This window comes from Channa argus, chromosome 10 (assembly GCF_033026475.1).
Source record: "Channa argus isolate prfri chromosome 10, Channa argus male v1.0, whole genome shotgun sequence".
In the NCBI taxonomy this organism is placed as follows: Eukaryota; Metazoa; Chordata; class Actinopteri; order Anabantiformes; family Channidae; genus Channa; species Channa argus.
Window position 1 is genome coordinate 4,401,001 of NC_090206.1, and position 24,329 is coordinate 4,425,329.

The following is a 24,329-nucleotide window of genomic DNA, read 5'->3' on the forward strand; positions in this document are numbered from 1 at the left end:
TTCAAGTGGAATCAGGAGTATCCTGTAGCTGTGTGTGTTCTCGCTGTCAACGATCAATCTGCAAATACACAATCCTCTGAGTGGGTTTTGTGAAGGCAGTCCCTTACCTCCAAACCCTTTACATTGAGAAAAGAAGCACTGATTTGCCAGTTTCTGAACATTCTGTCTCGTCCAGCTTTCTTCTCTCCCCCTCCTTTCTTTATCTTCCTCATACTTTTGTCTCTTCTAATTTGCAGGGAATCTGAGGAGCATACCAAAACAGTTTCTGACAAAGCACCTTGTTTTCTTGTTTCCTTCTCCTTTGTGCTGTCAGTTTCTTCTGGCGGTGTTTTCTTCTTTCATTCCTCTGCTTTAATCTGCATTGTTGCAGTGATAGCTTGTGCCATGTTGCATCAATTTCTGCTGCTCCCATTCTGCACTCGCTCTTCTCTATCGTCATTGTTCTTAAACTCATAGTGCCACCAAGTGGTGAGGAAGAAAAGGGAGGCCTATGAATGCGGACGATTTAAAGAATTACCATATGAGAATATATGGGACCTTATAGAAGTAAAGCAAATGGATATTTTTTTTTATTAAAATGTAAAGGTTTCCATCACAAGAGCTGCACTTATATGATAACTTTAATTCTTGCAAACATGGCCAACAGCAATTCAAAAAAGTGAAGACAAGCTGAGAGGCTTAGTAAGAAATCAAGCCTCTATGTTTCCAGGTAAACAAACCTTCACCTACTGCAACCTCTGCCTCTCCTTTAAACTCCCAGGTTAGATAACATTATTAAAAGTTTTTAAAGGTCATTAGAGGATTAACCTGCCGGGCTGCTCTGGCAAAGATGAGCTGCGGGTGCCCATTGATCACACCGTTTGCAGGCTTCTCGCAGCAGGTCGTGGATACTGTGTGGATCTGCACGCTTCCTGCAAATAGACTGCACACATCTAAAGATTTTAATCACTTATTTACTTACAAGCTGGAGTTTATACTGTACTTTTAATTCAGTGCTTGCTCCCACATTCCCAGTTTTAGTACCACATGTATTTGGCTCTCATCGCCTTGCTGAGCACTTGTCTGCAGCCCCATCACCACGCTCTTGTTACATACGCAGTGCACACTGAGTGGTCCTTTATAGGAGGACATGCTTTTTTTTGCGCTTTAGTCCAAAACGGGCCAATATCAAAATCAATGTCTTTGTTATGCTAGAACAGAAAACTACAGAAGAAAAAAACAACCCTGTGCAATGGTAACTTACAGCAACTAGTTTTATTTTTGCCTAAGAAAGGCAAAACCATCCCACTTGGCTTAACTTCCTTTTCTCTTTAGTTTCAGCATTTCCCTATGCTTGTTGTAGATTAGTCCACAGCAGCCACAACTGTGCTGAGGAAAATTCCTACGCTAACTCCTGTGCATATACTGTTGATTGCCATGAGACATCACATGTGGGTCAGCAAAGCGGCCAAGGTTGAAGTAGTAAAAATGTATTACATGGAAAAAAACAATAAACCTACCCATTTTTCTGTTTGTTCTGCAGGAATATGAACTAAAATGCCTGAATTTACAATATTATTACCACTACACAAGCTTATTTAATCCGTCACCTTGAGTATTTTCAGCACCTGTATTAACGTTGGATGCAACAATGTCACTGTTTGTTGTATCCATCTTGTTATTCCATGACTTTCATTTATCTTCTACCAAGCATTGTACGCAGTGCAAAGCGTCTTGCTTCCATTTTCATGCAGAACACTGGGGAATTGCTTTGCATACTCTCTAGCAGTACTTTCTGCAGATATATGATATATTTCTTATTGCCTCTTGTGTTCTCAATGGATCTACCATTTGCCTTTGTGTTCATGTTAGTTTTTCGAAAGTAACACCACGTAGCATTGGGAAGCTGTCACCGGCTGCTCTGGTGTAAGATGTGTGCAAGAGTAGAGTGTAGGTCAACTTTTAAGAAAGGCTGCAATGATTGGACAAAATTACAAGATCGTCCAGGGGTACAACAATTTGAATTCTTTGTTGCAATCACAACATTTGAAGTTTCTGAACAGACTGACTGAAAAAACAACTGAAGTAGGGAAAGTTTTGAAATTATATTTTTAGTATTCAGATTACATAAAATCCCAATAGCTACTTTAAGTTACTGTTTGGTCTTTTTGTACATGAACATGTTATATGCAGCTTGTAATGTGGTACCACATGTCTCTAATTTTAGTGGTGTCCTTGAACAGGATGTATCAGGATCACTGCTTCACTTCCCCCTTCAAGACTTTTATTTTGCAGTCACTTTCTGTTCCTGGTGCCTTTGCATTTCACTCCACTTAACTAATCACTGGTAATCACTTTCACCTTCTTATATACCTCCTCAGTTACCAAACCAAGCTGCCAGAACGTCCACATTTTCACCGCGATTTTTCCAGCCCTCATCAAGTTTATCATAGCTATCTGCGGTTTGGATCTGACTCTGCTGTCCCTCTGGTTTGTGAGTAACCGCTTCCTATTGACTCTCTGTTGCCGACCTAATAAATGACTAAGGATTGTAACCACATGATTGTAAGAAAATTTATCACATCATGTTTATGCTTTAATCGTTTTTACCAAGGCATGTGATTATCTGCCTACAACTTTATGTGTTCAAGTATTGAATGGTTACCTGTATGAAGAACTTCACCAAGTAAATATCCACTGTAAGGATTTTCATGGGTATCATTGATGGCCAAGTCTATTCATTATCAAGTATCAAGGACTTCACCAAGTAAATATCTGTTTTCATGTGTGTTAATGTTAGGAACCAAGTTTATGTCGTCTAATAGAATTACGGAACCGAGAGCTAAGAGACTATTGCACCAGTGCACCCAAAAGGGATTTAGGGCTCTATTCACTATCAGGGACTGGAGATTCGCAACGGCGACATTCCACGCACTCATTAACAGGCCTGCCTTTGTGTTACGGATCCAGACCACAACATCTTCCCCAGTGGACTTTCCCCAACCTACCTTTTTATTTAAGTTACTCATTATCTCTGCATCTAAAGATCTACCTACACTACCAGCACCACATTCCTCTCTTCCCCATAAGACCCTTGAATCACCTCCAGATTCCGCTCGTCTCTCCACTCACTCTAGTAAGTCTAGTTTCATGTTTAGACTCCATATGCCAAGATACTAATATGTGACCTCTCTCATAGACTGGAGGTCATCACCACCTTGTGAGTCGGAGGCCTTACTACATCGCCATCCTGCCAAGTACTATATTTTATAATAAACTTTATTTAAACTGAGCAGTTGTCTCAAGTTTTATAAACCTGGGAGCTGTATCCCAAGTTTGAAGTCAAAATAACAACAGTACAGACGAATACACATGGGGTAAAGGTGCAATTTCCTCCACATGGTACTGAGAGAATCCTCACCTTCACATTAAATGTGGATGAGGCAGTGAAGCTGCTCAATCAGAGGTTGACCTGAGTTAACTGCATCCAAAATCTGAGCTCCCCTGCAGTGCTGAAATGTGTACGAGGCACATATTTTCTGTTCGAGCACCTGGTTGTCCTAGCTGTACATTTTACTGCTTTAAAAACACTTATCCTGAGGCCTTACATCCTAAACACCACAGCATTGTAATGTTTTTCTTTATTACACATTTATAGTGCTGATCACATCCCTTTGGGAATGCATTTTTTTATATATTTAAGTTTCATGCACAAATTTAATTGATGGTTAAATGGCAACAACAAATCTACTTAAATCATAACCGAAAGCTTGTGCCTGAAACATAACAATGTGCTAAGCGTCTGATGGCAAAAGGCAAAAATAAAGATGTTTCCTAACAAACAATGGTTTATGTCAGTGTTGACATGATCATTGACATAATCACTGAATTATTACATTGTTTTCTTGTTTGGTTTTCTGCACACACACATTGGTTTTGGACAATCTCTTTCTAATCATTTAATTCAACAACAGAAGCTGTTTGTGCTAGAGAGCACTGAATGGTTCTATATTGTGACTAATCAAAAAAAAAAAAAAAAAATTGGTTGTAAGACTATGAACATTTAAAAGTGTAATTTGGCATATGCTCTTACTAGTTTATGATTAAAACACTTCCCATCCACCAAAAAGTAAAGGGGGAAAAAAATCAGATAGTTTGTGTTGCCATAAATTCTCTCGCCTTAACCTACTTTTCAACTGGCCTAACAATCTTAGATCTGTTTCTAACTCGTGCTTTTAAACTGACAATACACTGCCTTTTTCTGTGGATAATTCCCATGCAGTCTGAAACCTATATTATTATTCATTTGTGCCATAGTCCTCTGTCATTGTCTAAAAGAAATGTAAAACATTTCTTTACTTCCATAATGCCTATAAAATTTTAATTTTGCCACACATGCTCTAAATTACTATATTTAAAAAGTAGATCTTGTGCATAAACAGTTGACCCTTGCTTACTTCATGCCGCTGTAAAATGTTGTGAAATTGGTGGATAATATTTGGTTAAAATAATATAGTAAAATATTTTAAACAAATTATTCCAAGTTTAATGCACATGGTGGAACATACAGTATTTTGACAGTCTTTGCACTTCCACTTGACCCTCAGGCTTTTATATAAGATGCTACCTGATTTGTACTTTAATTGTAAGCACAGACTTTATTCCAAAATGTATATGTGCACCTGTAAGGTTGCTATTAATCCATTGTTCCAGCCATGTCATTTTAGTAAATCAATATTCAACAAGTCCATGTTGTTTAAAATATTTTGTTAGAAGCTGTTTAGTATGAGATAGAGACAAATGGCTTCATGTTTCCTTCCATTTCAGCTAGTTTTTTAATGGTCAAGAACTTCACTGGGAATTTTAAGTGGGTGCAAAAAGTTAATGGTGGGAGACATTTGGTGTCAGTCTGCTATTTAAGAATGTAATGTAGTCATTAGCATTTACATTTAGAGTGGAAACAAAGAACACCCCAGTTACTTGATGTGACATTCTCAAACTTTTAATAGCTCTGTCACTTTATCACAATCAGCACTAATCAGCACTAACAATCACTGAATATTGTTTACTTGATATATAAAAATATTTCAACCATGACCAAACTTTTGAGACAAAAGGCTCAAAAAACATAACTACACATGTCCAGCAGTGCCTTCACACTTTACTGACAAACATGCAGCTGTGCTGTGGTGGACAAAGCAAATTGATTTAGGTTGCTTTTTTCAATCGGAGGAATCTAAATTCTCTTAGTAATGAGAACAATTAAAACAAATCAGATGGCAATTAAAACAATTACAACTAACGATTAGCACTAATGATTGCTAACACAGAGCTGGTGAACAGTGATACCACTGCAGCAGCTGCAGTGGGGGAGTGTGCGGAAGATAAAATACCAGGGAATGCCATTAATCCAATAACCTCACCGAAATTTCTTTTATTGCTGATCATAAAAACACACCGAATATTACAGTTCATTTATAAATACAGTATGACAAATTTTGCCACAGGAGTGTTTGTAGTGTAATATCCTCTTCCCCGGTGTTAAACTGGCTAAAACCATTAATCCTTCCATTGCATTTTACAGTCATCACCATCACCAAACTTAAACGGTTTTGTTTTAGCTTCATTGGTGCTGAGTTTCCTGGGAAAAGTTCCAGGACAGTTTCACACAGAGAGCACAAAAAGTCTTTCCTTTGTTCCTGGGCTTATTTTTAGGTCTAAGATAAGGGCACCACTAGCTGGAGAAGTTCCTGAGAAGAAAACAAAGTAGGCCACTTTCAGATTATTCATTCATGTTATGTTCACAGGAATTTGCTACTAACTGCTTTCTAAACAACTGGTCATCCATGAAACCACACAAATAATGTTCCATTTCAAACTTGTCTTATGTTGGACAGCTTAAGAGGTGTATATAAATATTTGACCCTGGAACTTCCAGGCTATAGTAAGCTCAAATGTTTCTTTACACTTTGCTATCCACATGGTTATGGTGTTCCATGTATTCCCTGCCTGAATGTTTTTACATTAAACAGAAGGAATGTGTGACTATCAGAGCCAACAGTCTCAGGATGCTGGATTGATGGTGAAGCCCTCAGTGTATTATAAGGAGCTTCCTCTTCTTGATGTCAGTACACTCTATTTCTTCTTTTGACTAGTTTTTTGTGCCAACAAGGTATCTGATGACCAGCAGGGTTTAGGTGTTGATAGCCCAGACTTTGTTCTTCCCATTTAGCTTCTCAGGTCTTGGCTTTATCTCTGTAGGCCTTTGGCAGTTGATCCTTTCCTTGTGACCTCTTCATGGTTCCCATTTGCCTGCAGGTTCCCAAGGCACTTGAAGGTACATCTGTCATGCCCCCTAAATCCTGAATACCTTCCCTCTTTTTGATACCATCTGGCCACATTCATCCAGTCCAAATTACATTCCAGTTTCTTGAGAGTTGTTTTCCACAGTCCCATTAAGTTCTTGATGAATGATCTTAGAGTCATGTTGATGTTGTATTGTTCCAAGCCAGGATCCATGTATGAAGCATCAAAGAGGGCTTTCTTGTAGTCAAACCAGACGGTTTCCTTTCTGGGCGTCGCTCACGTTTTGAGCCATGTACCTGCTCATCTTAGCCGCTATGATGGCTTACTGGGGCTGTCAACTTGTCCACAGTGTATAGAGTATACAGTATTAGGAGTATTCACGCAGAAGTGTAGAACCCAATTTCCATAAAAAGTGTGACATTGTGTAAAATAAAAAGAAATAATCATCTCAGTATAGAAATACAATACTATGATAAATAAATAAAATATATATGAAATACGTTCTATTCTGGGGTTTGTATTTAAAAGTACTTTAGCCTGTTAAAACAGGTTGTTCAAAAAATCTTGTGCGTGTGTGTGCGTTTGTGTAGGTGAATGTGCTTAAGAATATCCACCTCAACAATGCAGCAGCTGACTGGGAGGATATGAAAGTTAATATGCTTGGTGCGTTGAAAGCCAAAAAAAGATTGTTCTGCTGTTAAGGGTAAAACAGTTGGACGATGATTCACACAGTGAGATGGCGTGAGAGCAGACACATCATAGCGACTGATGATTTGCAACCTCCCATTCAAGATGTTTTCAAGGTTTTGCAGAACAGCAGGCTTGTCAATGTGAATTACTTTAGTCACTGCAGTATCTGGGAAAAATACTGTCACAGTGCCCCTGAGCAAGACACTTGATCTCCAACTGCTCAGTGGCTGACAGACTTGTGAGGTTGTATACTGATGTCAGTAAGTGAGTGTGCCTTTGAAAAGTGGCTGTAAATGGGTTTTTGAAACGAGTGCAATCACTGGCCTTTGTTTTGCCTTCAAGAGAAAGAGGTGGCTAGATCTAACAAACCTGATCAAATGGATAAACTAGAAAATGTTTTTTTATGTCATGAACTGCAATGTACAGCTTGAAACCACTTCAGAAACTACCGAGATTAAAGTTTCCTTCCTGTTGCTTTGGAAAGTCCTTTGATCACACGGAACAGTACTTTTTTTCACAAAACAGAAATGTTTGCAGAATTCACACCAATCTATATAGATCCTACAAAGACAGACCCCCCCCACCCCACCCCCCCACCCACACACACACATATATGAAACACTGGTAACATTTGAAACACTTTGAATCTGCTTCAAAGCTTTAAACCTATATGTTAATATGTTTTCTCTTCAGCAGTGTTAAACATGGAGGAACTTGAACAAACCCCATCTTTAACTTTTGAAAGGTATAAAAAGAATCTTCTGCTGTGGGCACTTGTGCAGGTACAGCTTTTGGGGGTTATTATAGATCAGTAGTCATACAGCTGTGGGGTGGCTCAGGGACGCTGTTTATTCAGTGTCAGCAGAACGGATCCAAGCATGTCGACTTTCAACTTGGGAAGTTTTATGCTTTACAATAAGTTACATTCTTCCAAAAGTATTGGAACAGTGAGGCCAATGCATTTGTTTTTGATGGGTGCTGAAGACATCTGGATTTCAGATCAAAAATACAGATGAGTACTCAAAGCACTTTACACTGCTTCTTATTCAGCCATTGGGAACTGTGGCTCAGGAAGGTAGAGCGGTTTTCCACCAATCCTTGAGCAAGACACTGAACCCCGACTTAATTGCTCCCGGTGAGTGTTGGCCTGCTGCATAGCAGTAGTGTGTGTGATTCTGAGTGTGAATGGGTGAATAAGAAGCAGTGTAAAGTGCTTTGAGTGCTGATAGGTAGAAAAGCTCTATATAAGTGCAGAACATTTACCATTCACACTCACAATCACACACACACTCAAACACTGATGGGGGAGCTAATATGCAGCTGGCCAACACTCACCGGGAGAAACTAAGTTGGGGTTCAGTGTCTTGCTCAAGGACACAAGTGACCTGAGGAGCCAGGAATCGAACCAACAACTGGAGGGATTGGTGACCACTCTACCTTCTGTACAGTCACCAAAATACTGCAGAATTTTAGATTTTAGTTTTTTTTTAATCTTCTCTCCTTCAGCAGGTATAAAATGCATAATCATTAAGTTGAGGTCTGATGATTGATTTTAGAATTTAGACTGTCAAGTTAATCTATTCTGCTGCAACCATCATGGGTTATATCATCAATAAAGACTGAGCCTGTTCCAGAAGCAGACATGCAGCCCAAGCGACGTGTCTTCAAACCTTTATACCCATATCCTGTAGGCTGGTTGTTCATACCCGCTCAAATGGATTAATGAACCCCTTTTAGTAACCCAGCAACAAAACAAAAGATATGCTTGCTCACAGGGCAGTCAAAATGGCAGCCAGCTTGACATGTTTTTTTGCTACAAACAATTAAAAACAGAATTAAAATGTGTAAATACAGTGGTTTGACAAAAAAGCATGAAGGTTGGATTAGATTAGGGTTAGTAAGAAGTAAGTTTGGTTTTAAAATTAGTTATTCACATGAAGCACATCATGTGACACCTGACCGGTTACAACAAAAACAGTAACAACAGTTTCACAATAGACTAGAAACCCCATCTCCACTGTGAATGTTTTATGTTTTGTGACCCATCAACCACCCAAACATTCTACAGATAAACGCTTAAAGGGTTTAAATACTATGTGATGGTCTTAAGTCCGCTAGATGTCACCAAACAGTAATAGGTGTTTTTTGGTCATTATTGGTAGCTGGTATAAACCACCTGCATGGTTGTATGTCACATAGGGATAGTTTTACCACAGCATTTACACTACCTCTACTTGATTTCTCGGATGAGCTTGTATAGTTTGGCAGATCTTTTCTTCCACCCACACTTTGGTCTTTCCCTTACTTTAGTTGAAGTTAATGTTGGTCTTGACAGTCCATAAGTTTATGTTCCAGAAAGCTAAAAACAAGAATAGTAATTTTCAATTACAACAACTTTATTGATCCCATAGAGAAATTGTGTTGCCTCATTACAGCTGGTCTCTGCGTGAAAGTAGTAAAAAAGGAAAATGCTTCCACCAAACCAACTACAAGTACAAACTACTGATCAATAAGTAAAACAAAAAAATCCAGCTAGAGGCATAAAAATAAATAAAATAAAAACAATTATTTGTTTTACTATTTACTATTTGTCTATTTTGACTCTTTATTCTGTATTAAGTCCCCCTCCTTTTTACAGAAGGGGGATGAGTCGACCAGTTTTATGCCCAGTGGGAGAAAGGATCTCCTGTGTGGTTCTGTGCAGCACTTGACTGTGATCCGTCTCTGGCTGAAAGTGCTCCTCTGTGCAGCCAGCACACAGTGGAGTGGGTGGGAGGGATTGTCCAAGATTGAGAGGAGTTTGGACAACATTCTCCTCTCAGCCACAACATGCAGAGGGTCCAGCTTCTCCCCCAGAACAGAACCAGCCCTCATTATTAGATTGTTCAGCCTATTATTGTCTGCCACCTTCATACTGCTGCTCATATTGATGCTGCATTAACCGACCAGTCCAGTTTGTTCAGTCCAGTTGGACACCCAAGTATCTGTACTTAGAAATAACTTCCACCCCCTCTCCCTGTGTAGAGAGATGACTGAGAGGAGTCCCGGACTTCCTGTAGTTAAACACCAGTTTCTTTGTCTTGATGACTGTGCTCACACCATTTACCAAAACTGTCACTGATCGCCACTCCGTGATATCTCCATCCTGGATACATCCAACAACCGCAGAGTCATCAGAAAACTTCTCAAGGTGGCAGAACTCTGAGTTATACCTAAAGTCAGAGGTAGAAAGGGTCAAGAGAAAGGGAGATAGAACTGTCTCTTGGGGAGAACCTGTGCTGCAGGTCATAGTGTCAGACAAACAGTTCTGCAGACAGTTCTGCAGACAGATCTGCAGACAGATTTACAGAGTCGATCCGGTAGTCGATCCGGTAGTCCAAAATCCAGGCAACCATGGGGGTGTCAATGAGTATGTTCTTTAATTTCTCTCCAAGCAGGACAGGGTGGATTGTGTTAAAAGCACTGGAAAAGTCAAAGAACATGAGATCTAACAGACCCCCAGGCTCATCCAGGCGGGTATAGATGTGGTGTAGTAGGTGGAGGAGAGCATCCTCCATCCCCAGCTGAGACTGATAAGCATTCTGCAGGGAGTCCAGAGATAGTTTCACCAGGGGCTGGAGGAAGTCAAGGACCAGTCCCTCTTTCATGATGTGGGAGGTTAGGGCCACAGGTCTGTGGTCCATTTCAAGTGTCAATTCAAAAGTGTGTGAAAAGTCTAAATGCTTATAAATAAAACTGAAAACTTTCTTCTCATCTTCATGTTTAAACCGAATTTCCCCAGTGGACAGTAAAAAAAAATGAAACAAAAAATGTTAGGTAGATAGATAGATAGATAGATAGATAGATAGATAGATAGATAGATAGATAGATAGAGATACTTTTAAACACAGCATGGAGGTAAACATTTAATTTTTAGGAAGTTAAATATCAATAAACATTGGGCAGGTTCTGAAGTAAATTCCCAAATAAGCTATTAATGATATATATTTTACATCAGCACAAATATGTCAACTAAATGCTATGTGTTATTTGTATTAGTGTTTACAGTCTACTTATAGTTTTCAGTTGCATGGCTTGTGGAGCCCTGAGGGGAAAAGAAAGAAAACATCGAAAACCCCATAGAATTGCATAACAGTGATTTTACATCTGTTTCTAAGCAATGGTAATGATGGTGATAATTACATCACATCTCGCAAAGGAAAATGATATGAGTGACTGCAGCACCTGCCGCAGTATTTCAGTCACTATAAGGAGTAAAATCCCTTTCAGAGCTAGTCTATATATATATGAATCCTTACCCTAGTTGTCTGTACCTCTGTGAGCTCTCTCTGTGACCTTGCGGCTAATGCTGCTGTTTTGGTGTTGAAGGAGAAGAAATTCTTCTTGTTAATACAAAGGTGAGTTCAAATTACCTTTAGCTATAGTGTGTCATGATCTATGATCTCGGGCAGTAGTTACAAAGCAATAATATTTTATTTGATCAGGTTAACAACATATCTTTTGTTATAAACAAAAAGCTTTTTAAATTTTGTAATAGTTTCTTTTTATTTTATTTTATCAACATCAGGTCAAATGACCCAGCATTGACAGCCTGGGTTATTGTGGAGATTATACAATGCACTTGTATAGCTGGGTTAGAATTGTGTTCACCTGTTGGTCTCATACAAAAGCTTTTGCCAGCTGCTGTAAATGCACTGATGAAGCCTGTATGTGGAACAAAAGTAAGAAACGAAATAACACGGTGGGCAGTGGATGAAAGCTTTCTTTTGACCTCCAGGTAGGTGCTCTAGTAAGGGTGTGACATCATGTGAATACTATGAAATGGACAAACCATTCCAGACAGTTTAAACAAATAGGAGATGTAAAATAGATGACTGGAAAAACAGCAAATGAGGGGTTTGTCACTGGCTGGGAGTATAAATATCACAACCACAATGTATTCTGAACTTCAGTTGCAATAGAGCCATATATTTATGAGGGATTTTGGCTGAATGAACATAAGTAGAATTACTACCAAGGGCATCATGGCCTGCAAGCGAATTCTGTTTATGCATCAAATGACCACTGGTAATGAAAAGCAAAATAAAAATGATGCATTGTAAAGGACGGACCAAAGAAAGTATAAAGCACATAGTTTTTTTTTTTTTTTAGAATATATGAGCAAGTTTTGCTTCATTCCACTGTTATGGGCATCTCACATTATTTTTTATATTATGTGTTTGTGTTGGGTATCAATAGTGAGAGATCAATCTGGGAGACATACAGTAAAAAGGTGTGAATTTTATGAAGGTTATTTCTAAAATGTCATTGTTTGAAATTATCTCCACATCACAGTTTGCATTTGTTGCTAATATATAATGGATGGTGTTATCCAGCCACTTATTCCCTCAACCATTATCCCAATTACCACTGCACTTTACGCCACCATTACAGTCATTGTAATTATTACATAGTGGGCTAGAATGAGAATTTTATAGTTCCCTTTGTATCCTATAACCATTAGACTGTCAAGGCTAATTTCTGACGGCTCATCCCAACATGAATCTATCCTGCATCTGCCTGTTTTTAGTGCCGCAATCTTTTACTGACATCTAAAAGTTTGAATTCCCTTCGTTGTTTCCAGACAAGTGTTGAGAAGCAAAGGGTGAAATGAACAAGAACATGTTTTACCTGGATCAGTGCCTTACTGTTAGAATCACAGGTAGTGCAATATGTTTTTGTACACTTTTCTCTGCATGGCCCTAATCTGCAGACAGTGACCTTCATCCAGACCAGCTAGTTTAATTGGCAATGTTTCAAACTGAAATGCAGGACACCACACTATGAGTGAATGGTTTTGCACACAGTGCACTTACAAAGAAAGAGCCCGGAGCCCGTGGCCCCTTTCCTATTTACTGAATTGCCTTTGAATGGAGACTGTATCGCTGATAAATTGTGGGGATGGTAACCCCCCCTGTGATCTACCCTTCTTCATCCATGATTGTTTTCTCTTGCACTTTGCTGGAGGGTTTTGGTTTAGCTTTCAAATGTTCCAAAAGTGTTATATTGAATTCAATTCAGGGTTTTTTTTTTTGCTTTACTAGTAAAAAAAAAGTGTTATTACACAGTATGTTTGGGATTATGTTGAAAAATGTCTCTCCGTCTGAACTTGCCGAAACAGCGGGACTATAACAGGTATAGTTGAGATGACATTTAGAGATCAGCTCATTTCCACCTCCATGTTTAACTTTTCTTGTTAATGTGATTAGTTTAAAATGGGTTAGAAGGATGTTGGAGTGCATGGATGGTTCAGAAAGCAGCAGATGTTCCCACAGGAGAAGATTTGATCCATAACCACATGTCATGTTGTAACCACAACAACAAAGGTCTTGTGACATTAAATATTAATTTAAAGCTAAACCACAATCATTTTACTAAATCTAACCTTACTTTTTTCATGCTTCAGCATTATCAAGACATGATGGTTCTATAATCATAACCACATGTTTATAGTAGTTGCTATCACAATCTAGCCCGTTACCATTGGAAGAGCCATATTAAGAGACGTTTGACATTTGTATGAGACAAACAATATAATAAAATGTAAAAAGGCAGATGCTTGCTTTACAAAGTACTGCACTGCAAGTTCAAATTATTTATCCTAGTTGATGTGATGTAAAACGGAAGGGAAGAGATTTCTCAGGAAATCAATTTGACTGAGTTGCTGAGTTATGGCCCCTGGGTGAGAGGCTAATTGAGAGTTGTGTCCCCACCACTGAACCCCTTGACAAAGACTCACCCCTAGAGAGTGCTCATGACCCTCCTCCCTAAGGTTACAAGCATCATAGTCCACCTTCGAATGTGACAGGCGGCAGTTTTGGTGTCTTAGATTCGGGGCAATACGACAGGATAAACTTGAACCTGGAAAAGAATAGGAACCAACAAGCCTGCCAAACATTGAAGCGTCTAGCAGACTAATGTTGTCCTGGTTCCTGTGATCAGTCCAGATGACAACCGGCTGCTCAGCCCCATCATGCCAGTTCCTCCATTCTTTGAACACCACTCTGAGAGCCAGGAGCTCTCTCCGATGGCATAGTTCTTCTCGGCCTCATTCAAGTGTCGGGAGAGGAAGGCGCAGGGATGCACCTTGTTATCTGCTACCAAATGTTGGGACAACACCGCTCCCAGTCCAGTAGCGGAGGCTTTGACCTCTACGATGAATTGCCTCTCGGTGTCCAGGAGTGTAAGGATAGGAGCGGTGGTGAATGATGTTTTGAGGCGGTTAAATGCTCTCTCCGCCTCCCCTTTCCACATGAAGGAGGTCTTGATGGAGGTGAGGCCATGCAGATCAGCTGCTACCTTACTGTAGCCCCTAATGAAATGGCTGTTAGCAAAGCCCCAAAAACCTCTGCAACTGTTTCCGGTCTCTTGGGACAGGTCACTGCCTTTAATTTTCTATTGTCCATAGAAATCTTCCCCAGGACAATGACAGGTCCCAGATAGGATGTCAGTGTTGTGTGGAACTCACACTTCTCAGCTTTAAGAAATAACTGATGTTTCAGGAGGTGTAGCAAAACTGTTCTAACATGTTGACCGTGTTCCTCCAAGTTACAAGAATAAATGAGAATATCATCCAAATACACAAAAAACGTATTAACTTATTGATCATATCCCGGAGGACATCATTAACCATGGCCTGAAAAACGGCAGGAGCATTAGTGAGGACCAAAGGCATAACTAAGTATTCATAGTGTCTGTTGGGGGTGTTGAAAGCCCCCTTCCTTAATATGAACAAGGTGGTAGGCCTTACGCAAATCAAGCTTAGTAAAAATTGTAGCACCCTGCAGCAACTCAAAGACTGATGATATAAGGGGAAGAGGATATTTAATCTTAATAGTAATGTTGTTAACTCGTCAGTAGTCTATACATGGCCTAACCCCCCGTATTTCTTCCCACCAAAAAAAAATCCTGCCCCTGCTGGAGAGGAGCGAAAGTCATGATAGTCAGAGGGAATTCTGGACAGGTCAAAAGGTTCTTTAGGTTTGCTTTTAACATTATTAGGACAAGACTCAACAGCACGTAAGCAGTTCGTCAGGCAGAAGGGAGTCCAGCCCATAATTTTGCAGGAGGGACAACTAATGTGTGGATTGCAAATACTTATCCAAGGGAACCCTAACAATAAGAGTGTGTTTGGGCAATTATATAGGAATAATGAGCGCAGTTTGTTATAGTTGCCAGATACCGTTACTTTAACAGGCCTAGTAACAAACTGAATGTGGTGAGTGACACAATTATCAAGCACTTTTACCTGCAACCTGGCTAAGAAGTTATTGAGTTTCATGTTTGACTGCATGTTAGCAATATGGCCATGGAAAGGGATCTGTAAAGATTGCAAAGGCAATGAATATTATTAGAGACAACGCTTGAAGAAGTTCACAATTTTAAAGTTATGAACCATTTAAAATGGGGCACAACATTAAACTACTTAATATAGTGCACCCAGTACGACTTCACCACCCACCATGACCTCAACACCGAAGACATAGCAGAATTATCACCTTTATTACAGTTTCAACTTGAAACTTGTTATATTTATATTTAAATTGTGAGAGTAAAATTCAAAGTAGAGCTACTGTATTAGATTGGTGTAGATTGTACAGTTGTACCTAAAGAAGTGACCAGTCAGTGTATTTTATTTATATATTTGTAGCTGTTTTGAAAACCTATCATAGTGTTTTTGAAGGTGATATTACAATGATTCAGCAAGTATTTTGTGTTTTTGTGGGAGTACTCTTTCATATACAGACTTCCTGTGAGTATTTCTCTTTAATATATTACTTTATTCAAATCATATTCCCCACATACTGTAAAAATCATTGCTACAGCAACCAGGTGATCCATTTCACCCGAGGTACCTTAGTGCCAAGAAAGAATTTTAAGTTGATTAAGACATCCTGTTACCATAAGGCCAAGTGGCCAACCGCAATATTAAACTTCTCCTTCCTACACAAAAATGTCCTTGAGGAAAAAAGCTGCTGTAATCCTCAGGCATTAGCACACTTTTCATTCAAAGTGAGTACAACTAATTCCCCGTGTAAAGGACTCGCGATAACATGTGCGCCTGTAATTTATATTCTGGGCATGGAGGAGGATTAGGAGTCACGCTATCATTTAAAATAGCTGAGGGGGCACATAGATCTGCACATCACTTGTCAGCCTACACACAGACACACACACACACGCTTACAGGAGAGATAACATGGTGTATAACAAGTGTAGCAGTGGGGAGCAAGGCATGCATCAACTTTCATTATTCTAGGGAAAGGTCTGTCCTGTTAAATGGCAACATAATGGGGGAGAGATGAAGAGAGGGGAGCGGTGAGGAAGCAAGAGCTACACTGTAACCGAGGGAGCACAGAGTTGGGTTGAGGTGTGGAAAATATTAGTTGTAAGGGAAAACATCGAAAACTCAATTTCATATCCAATGCAACTGCAACGACAAAACGTTTTTTTGTTTTGAAGCATTATGATGAGTCACATTTTATGACACAAACAGATAAACAATTGTAAAAATTCGGCCTTCAAACTTAGATGCCTTACCCAGCTGTCCGTGGTGCGGAATTATTGCTCAGCTGCTTTTGTCTGGTTTGCTAGACTACTTACTTTTTTATTACAAAATATTATAAATATTCTTTTAATGTAGATTATCATATGTTGGTTATATTTCAGGTCCAGTGGTCTCTAGACCATATTCACACAGCAGGTGGGGAATTTATAAGAAGGATACTGTTGAATGGCTGCGTGCAGGCTGAATTTATAAGAGACATATAGAGACTAAAGTAGTTAAAAGTACACCAACTTAAAACTAATGACAAAGTACAAATTAACTTAAAAAAGTAATCCACTACAAGTACCAGTACCTCTGCAAGGTTTTTACCCAAGTAACTACATGCTTTAAATGTTACCAAAGAAAAAGAGAGGTGACAATAACATAAAACGTTACTTAACATATGTTGTGTTTAATCTTTAATATATAACCATGTATTACTTCCTAAAACAGTATCTGCCAAAAGTAACTAGTAACTAGAACTGTAATTTATTGGACATAAAGTAAAATATTTTCCCTTAATTGAAGAGGAATAAAGGTCACTTACTGGACACATTTATTAAAACCTTAAAGTAAAATGCACAGGATACAATCACTAAAATGCACATAGACAAAAATGGTGGCTTGGATGAAAAGATTAAAAGTTTTCTGTCATGATCCTTTTGATGAACTTCACACACTGAGCGTGATGTTATAGGAATATGATCATCATTTGAATACAGTCTACTGTAAACAGATGATCAGAATCAGACACTATTTTCAACTGGATGAGTGTAAGAGCACTGGCTGTTAGTTTAAATGGCTTAAATGTACATTAACCTGATGTGGAAAGATGTAAAGTGACATTTTTATGCAACATTAAACCTATTGGAGAGAAGATCAAGGTGGGTGATAGCACCACAATGCATAGCAACAGAACCAGCTGATCTTTATGCAACAGCATTAATCATTTAACTAATTGCTGTTTTTCAAATAAAAGGATTGATGGTTATAGTGAGGCGAAAAAAAGTGTACTAAATCTGCAGTTCCACTCAGTTCAAGTGTTTTAAAGGACAGTGAGCTGCAGGACTCAATGTATTGATTTAAGTCTCAGTGCTCTATTCAGCCGCAGCTAAAGGAAAGAAACAACAACAAAATAAAGATGCACCCATTGCACACTCGCCTGCTGACAGGCAGCAACTATCTGCTAAACTAAGTGATGCCTTTAAAGCCTCGACTATATAACACACTTTACGTTTGGGCTTAAAAAAATGTCATTTAATTTATTTCTTTGAAATTTGGATGATGTGATACAAACGTCCACCAGAGATAGTCCTATGATAGTTATGTGAGTGAGAAGAGAGAGACGAATGGTCTCAGCATCCTTATAATAAAAAAACCTACACAAAACAAAGAAGGTTTAAAACAATCAACTTATCAGTATTGTTGAAACTTGGATTTACACTTCCCACATCTACGCAACGCTGCTGTTGATAATCAATGTTGATTTCTAGTGATATCTCATTATTTCTTGAATATTTTCTTTTAGTTCAGCTTTGTGATTTGGCTCTTTTATTCTCCTACACCCCTGTCTCAATATTTCCCCTCCATGAGTCTGTCTCTGCGTGACTGAGAGATCCCATTAGGTGAGAACAATTTCCTAATCAGGGCAGCCGTTTGATTAATTAGCCAACTGTCGCTGTGAAGAGAAAAGGAGCAGTTCACACAGAGAGACTATCATCTCCCCATCAGCTCTGAGTAGAAGGAGATTAAGATGACGCTTTCAATAAAGATGAGAGGTTATAGGAGTAAAAATGACTTTGTAATGCATCCGTGTGGACAGCTTACACCTATACAATGTTTTTCTAATTGTGCATGTTTGGAGAGTTTGTCTTTATGCAGACACTGACATGAAATTTTGAGCTCTTCATCTCCCACTTCTCAGAAGCTGCCACAACTTTACATCAACCCCTGACAACTTAAGTTCCACCCTTTGGCTCGCCATAAATTTAAATTGACTTAACTTGGTGTCACTGAAGTACACTGAGCGCCCTCCAGAGATTTTCATTCTTCTGCTGTCCAACTTATTTATCATGACAGAGACGTTGCTGCCTGTCTGCCTTCTAAGAGGACATTGTAAATTAATGACTGGTGTCGTAAATGTGCCACAGAAAGTCACACGTGGTAATCTTTTGGTTCCAATCGCTACAAGGGGGAAAATGCTGAAATGTGAACTAAAGTGTGAGGATTGGTGTGAGGCAAGTAAACAGAACATTCCTCTTATGTCTACGGTGACTCATTCTGACTGAATCAGGCTTGATGTACTAAATGTTTAGTTAGGAAGAACGTACATCCACTAGATTCAAAGCGCATTTGTGTTGGGGAGGTTAGTTTACTAGGCCACTTGAGGCTTTTAAATATTTAGAAATCTGAATAATGCAAAAGCTGTTGAATTGACATTTAAAATACGCTGGGAAATAGTTGTGTGTGTGTGTGTGTCTCCTCCTGTGTTTCAGGCCTGAAATGTCAATGTGAGGTGATAATATCAAAGGGAACACCACCTACATTAAATATGAACCATATTAAACGAATGAGCAAATAAATGTCAACTCTGTTTAAAGCATGAAGGCAAAGATCTATACACTTGTTTAATGCTTTTCAAACAAAATAATACTACAAGTCCTGTGAAGTAAAAGAAATGGATGGAAAGCACACTTTAGACTAACAAATGCATATAAAGGAGCCCTGTATTTTGATTAATACTGAACCTTGCCATTGACTGACAGCTGCAGCCGAAGTAGCCTAATGGATAAAAAACCCACTTCTTGAAAACAGAGATTGTGGGATGATTGACAGGTGAGTGGTTCAGTAGAAGGTGGGGAGATGAAAATGCTCTTTGTTGGGTCTAAGCTGTTTTGCAACATCATAGTGTCTTGCAAGTTTTGAAAACCCACTCCATACTTTTTCATCTCCCCTCTTGCCTCGCTCCTCTGACTCAAGCTGAGTTTCTACCATCATATCTACAGAGTTAATTGATGGGGAGTCTACTTCAATAGTAGTTCTTCTCTAGAGTAGAATATATCCAATATTTTCCACTTAACAGAACATTTAGCACTTCATCAAGCCAGTCACACACACACACACACATTGCTGATAAAATGAATAATACTCATTGATTCCATCCATCTATGTCTATGTATTCAACAGCTTGGATTAATATTTTAATATTTAATGCTATGCTTTGTGCATACCTGACACTTTCAGTAGCCTTGAAATGGTCAAACTGTGGAGGAGAGGTAAAAATCTTTCACACAAAACACCAATAATATCAAAATAAAATCGAATTTATGCATCAAATTATCCACAATCTATACATGGAAAACAGTTTAAATAGCATACACTGATAAACAGCAAGGATGAAAGAGAACTTATTAAAGTGTGTGGTCCTTCTAAGCAAAAAAGTGTAATCCAAGGTGGGAAGTCCTGATGAATCCTTCCTAAATTTTGCCAGGCTTGGGGCCAGTGCTAAGAAGTGCGCTGGCTTATGCAGCCACGATGGCTTTTGACACACTTGTTGTCTAGGACATAGAAATTTTCATAGAGCGACAGCAGGAATCCCAAAGGTCATGACCTTGATGTCACTGTATCTAAAAAGTCAGTGAGTAAGTGTTATAAAGGTTTTTTAAATGTACATTATCTCTAAAATATCAATCTTACGTTTGAAAGACTCCTAAAAGGTGACCCCCTGGGTTTTCACCAAGATTTGTAAATGTACACAGCATTTGGGATTTGTAAGCCTAGTTTACCAGGAATATAAAGTGTCTCCATGGGATACCAGAAGAAGTATCGTGAATCCAGTTACCTGAAAGTTCTCCATTGGTCGTCAAGTGCTTATGAATGTGAAAAGTTTTTTTGTTTTGTTTTGTTTTGTTTCTTTCCCATGGGGATTTATGGGACGTTGGCTGGTGTGAGTAAGTCTGGTGACTTCTGACATCAATGACTAACAGAGGTCACACTTCCACTTGGAAGACATTCTGACTTTTGGGTGCTAATACTTTGGCCCGGCTTGTAGTTTGTGCGAACAAAATTTCAGAGGACACCTCCGGCTGTGCTGTCAATGTGGTGGACGCAGAAACACAAGGTGCATTTTCTTGTCAAAAGATTACGTTCATACAAATGTCATAAATGTCAAGTTTCAAAAACACCTATATATTTATTACGCCTTAGAGCAACATGGTGATGGACTGGTTAATGCTACAACTTCACATCCAGAAGGTGATGATTTAAATTTCCCAGCAGGCTGCAGCCTTTCTGTGTGGACTTTGCATGTTCTCCCCGTGCTTGCGTGGGTTTCAGACCTTCCTTGTCTTTGTTGTCTTTGTTAAAATCCATGTCAACACTCTGCCTGTGTCTTTGACTGCATATCCTCCAATCAGAGTTTGCTCTTTTAAGCAGATTTGTGATTAAACGTTTGGGAGTAATTTCGGAAAAATTGCTCCCTCGCTTCTTTTCTCTGAATCCATGTACACAAACATCTCTCATTTAGAACAATGGAGGAAATTGTTCTCCTGCTGGTGTTTGTCTGTGTGCAGTTCTGGTGTTTGCACCATTGGTTTTAGGCAAAGTGCTTTCAGTTTGTATGTGTATGTGTGATGGGATTAGTCACTCGGCAGAATGTGTATGTGTGTGTTTAAAGTGTGTGTTCTGGTAATAAAAGACAAAGTGATGCTTTCTGATGTTACTGTAGTACTTGAATAGCTAGCCTGCTAGCTATAGCACTAATGACACAGTGGATAGCTGAAGTTTGGCATCAGTAGCCATTCGCACACACACACACACATGCACATATGCATACACCATATAGATAACCAAACCACTTGCCTTAATCTGACAGGCTTTGTCACAAACACAAATTACAACAGTGATACAAGTACACACTGTTATTCTAATGAAGTCTGGAATAAGTTTTCAAATGCCTGGGGTTCAGTAAATACACAATTAAACTGATGGAGTGTCAGAAGCAGCATTTATCAAACGGAGGAACCACACAGTCATCGTTCCCCAGTATGCGTTTAAAAGTGATGTGACACCACTTTGAGAAAACTGCCACCAGCGCTGGAGGACACTTTTCGACAAAGGCCTGTCACTTCAGTGCTTACATGTCAGACATGCTTTTTAATTATTTAACATTTTATGTAAGAATATGAAGATCAAAAGCGAGTTTGAATTCATGTTTGAGTGGAAAGCAAAGACGTGAAGATGTGAAGAATACACTGGTGGGATTTTAATTTAATTAAATAGCCTACATCACCAACATCTCCCCTGCTGTTATTAAAACAAGTACTACAATATATTTGCTAAATTCAAAAGTGCCTCTTCACCCTCAGGAAAGTGGAAAATGTAAAGAATTATTCATGTTCATTCCAAGAGGGACCTTATTAAGCATGTTTCAATTGCTTTTTGAATGGGAGGTTTGTGTAGTGTGTAGTGGAAAAGTCTCGATAAAGTGGTGCTTTATGCAGGTCTGCGTTCAAGCCAATAAACTCATGTGCAGTGTGACCACAAGCAGTTATTAAAAACCAAATTAATAAATAGGATCTAAGTTTTAAAGGATGCGTGCAGTTTAATTGACTTTTGACTTGTTTTTGTAGTTTTAGCTACAGTAGCTAAATGATAGCAATAGTGTACTTTCCAACTTATTGCTGACATCTGGAATATTGCAACATTGCCCTAATACCTGAAAATGATACTACTTAGATAGTTTAGACTCCTCCAGAACAGAAAGCCCAGAATTTAAAACCCCAATGCTAACATCAAAGATGGCATTAATATATCAAGGCGGTAAGTGGGATTATCTCCGGGATCCTATCCATCCATCCACCTTCCTCAACCTCATATCGTGTTCAGGGTCACGTGGGGGCTGGAGCCCATCCCGGCTGTAATAGGGCGAGAGGCGGGGTGCAAAAAAAGGGAGCATATAACTTAGCCAAGTCAGAGCCCAGACCTCATCCCAATGGCTTCACAATGTGTCCAAGTTAAAGCAGTTCTGAAGATTTGTGAAATTTCCTGAAAATCAGGTCTGAAAATCATAATCTTCCCAAGTGTTTTTGTTACTGACTTACTAAACAGAATTCATCAAAACCACCAAATAAAACTACATTCTCTCATGTTGCATCCTTTGGCTCTCTCAGTTTTCTTCAATGTTTAACAAGCTAACTGCTTTGTGCTGTTTATTGATTTAACATTACAAGAGTTCAAAGTGTAATTTCTCACTGACATTAGGGGCCAACAGTGCATGCCTCTGTAGCTTTTAATGTCTCATTGCTCATTGTCTCATTACTTAAGTAAGTCTGTTTTTTTATGACTAGACAGAACAAACAGAATAATCAAGTTATGGACTCTTTGCAGGCATCATGGCTGACAAGCCGGGATAAACACATCCAAAACAGTGTGTGAAACAGGGTCTTCTCTGAAAGCCATTGTTGCTCACAGACAAATAGAATGAGTTATTAGGATGTGGACGAAAAGGGAAATGCGTGGCTTATGGGGTCAAACAAGATATTAAAAAAGTTTATATGACTGACTGGTTTAGGACAAGCTAACCATAATGTCCACGTCGTCCTACAATATTTGGTTCCACCAGATTTCAGTTATATTGTCAGATCTTACAGCCTACCGGTGAATTCAGGCAATTCATCAAGCATTGTGAACCCCCCTCAAACATTTGGCCCAGAAGTTCAATTAGTTATGTCTGCCTGGCACAACATGTCCATGGTCCATAATCTGTCAAGAACGTGTGAGGGAGTTGAGATCTGATGACCATGAAGCTCACGATTCACATAATTTAGTTATTCATCAAAACACAGACTCAGCCTTTGGTATTTAGGTTTTTCCCATCATTTTTCAACCTTTCGCAGAATAAAACCAATTACAGTACACGTTAATGCAATGCAGTCTGTAGCAACTCTGGGTTACGGAGAGGAATGTGTAATACCAGAGGCTAGACATGAGGTGTGAACATGTGGAGCTCTTGAAATGAAATATACCCATCTTTTGAGAATTACTTTAACAGATTCCGTTAAGAAAATCTGAAAACATAATCAGTTCTAGGAGCAGCTTAAATGCTGCACAGAACTCCCAAAAGCAACAATGACAACAATGTTCTATACAGTGCAGCATACAGCCTAAGTAAAACATTACAGTTTGCAATATATTGTAATTACAAGGCTGGTCATTGCACTGCAGTAACTAATGAGTTGCTCAGTCCAGATGGAGTTTAGGTGGTGTATTACACGAAGGTGGGCGGCTGTCTGATGTGACTGTGTCTTCTCTACGTGTTTGGAGTTTGTTTTTGTGGTTTTCATCTGTCACTGTCTCTTCCTTCTCTGTCTCATTTGTCTGCATTGATGTCTGCAGGTTCTCTTTGTGTCTATTTCTCTGTCTCTTTAGTTGCATCTTTATTTTCTCTCTGTCTCTGTTCTGCTGTTTTGGGGTCTTTCATTAATGCCAGCAAATTTCTCACCTCGGCTGCTGGAAATTACAGCCACTTTTGTGCTCTAATATTAGCATGACATCTGGACTTATCGTTAACTAGCTGGCTCTGTAGTGCAGTACATGGACATCACATTTGTCCTTCTACCCTCTTGTAGAAGCTACAGAACAATCTACACAAACAGACTCAGGAAACACCACCACCACCAAGGTCTGCATCTGTGTTCATCCCAGAACAAATCTTTGTTTTGACAGAGTGGAAAGTGCTGAAATCTCAGACCTCTATCTTAAATTAGTT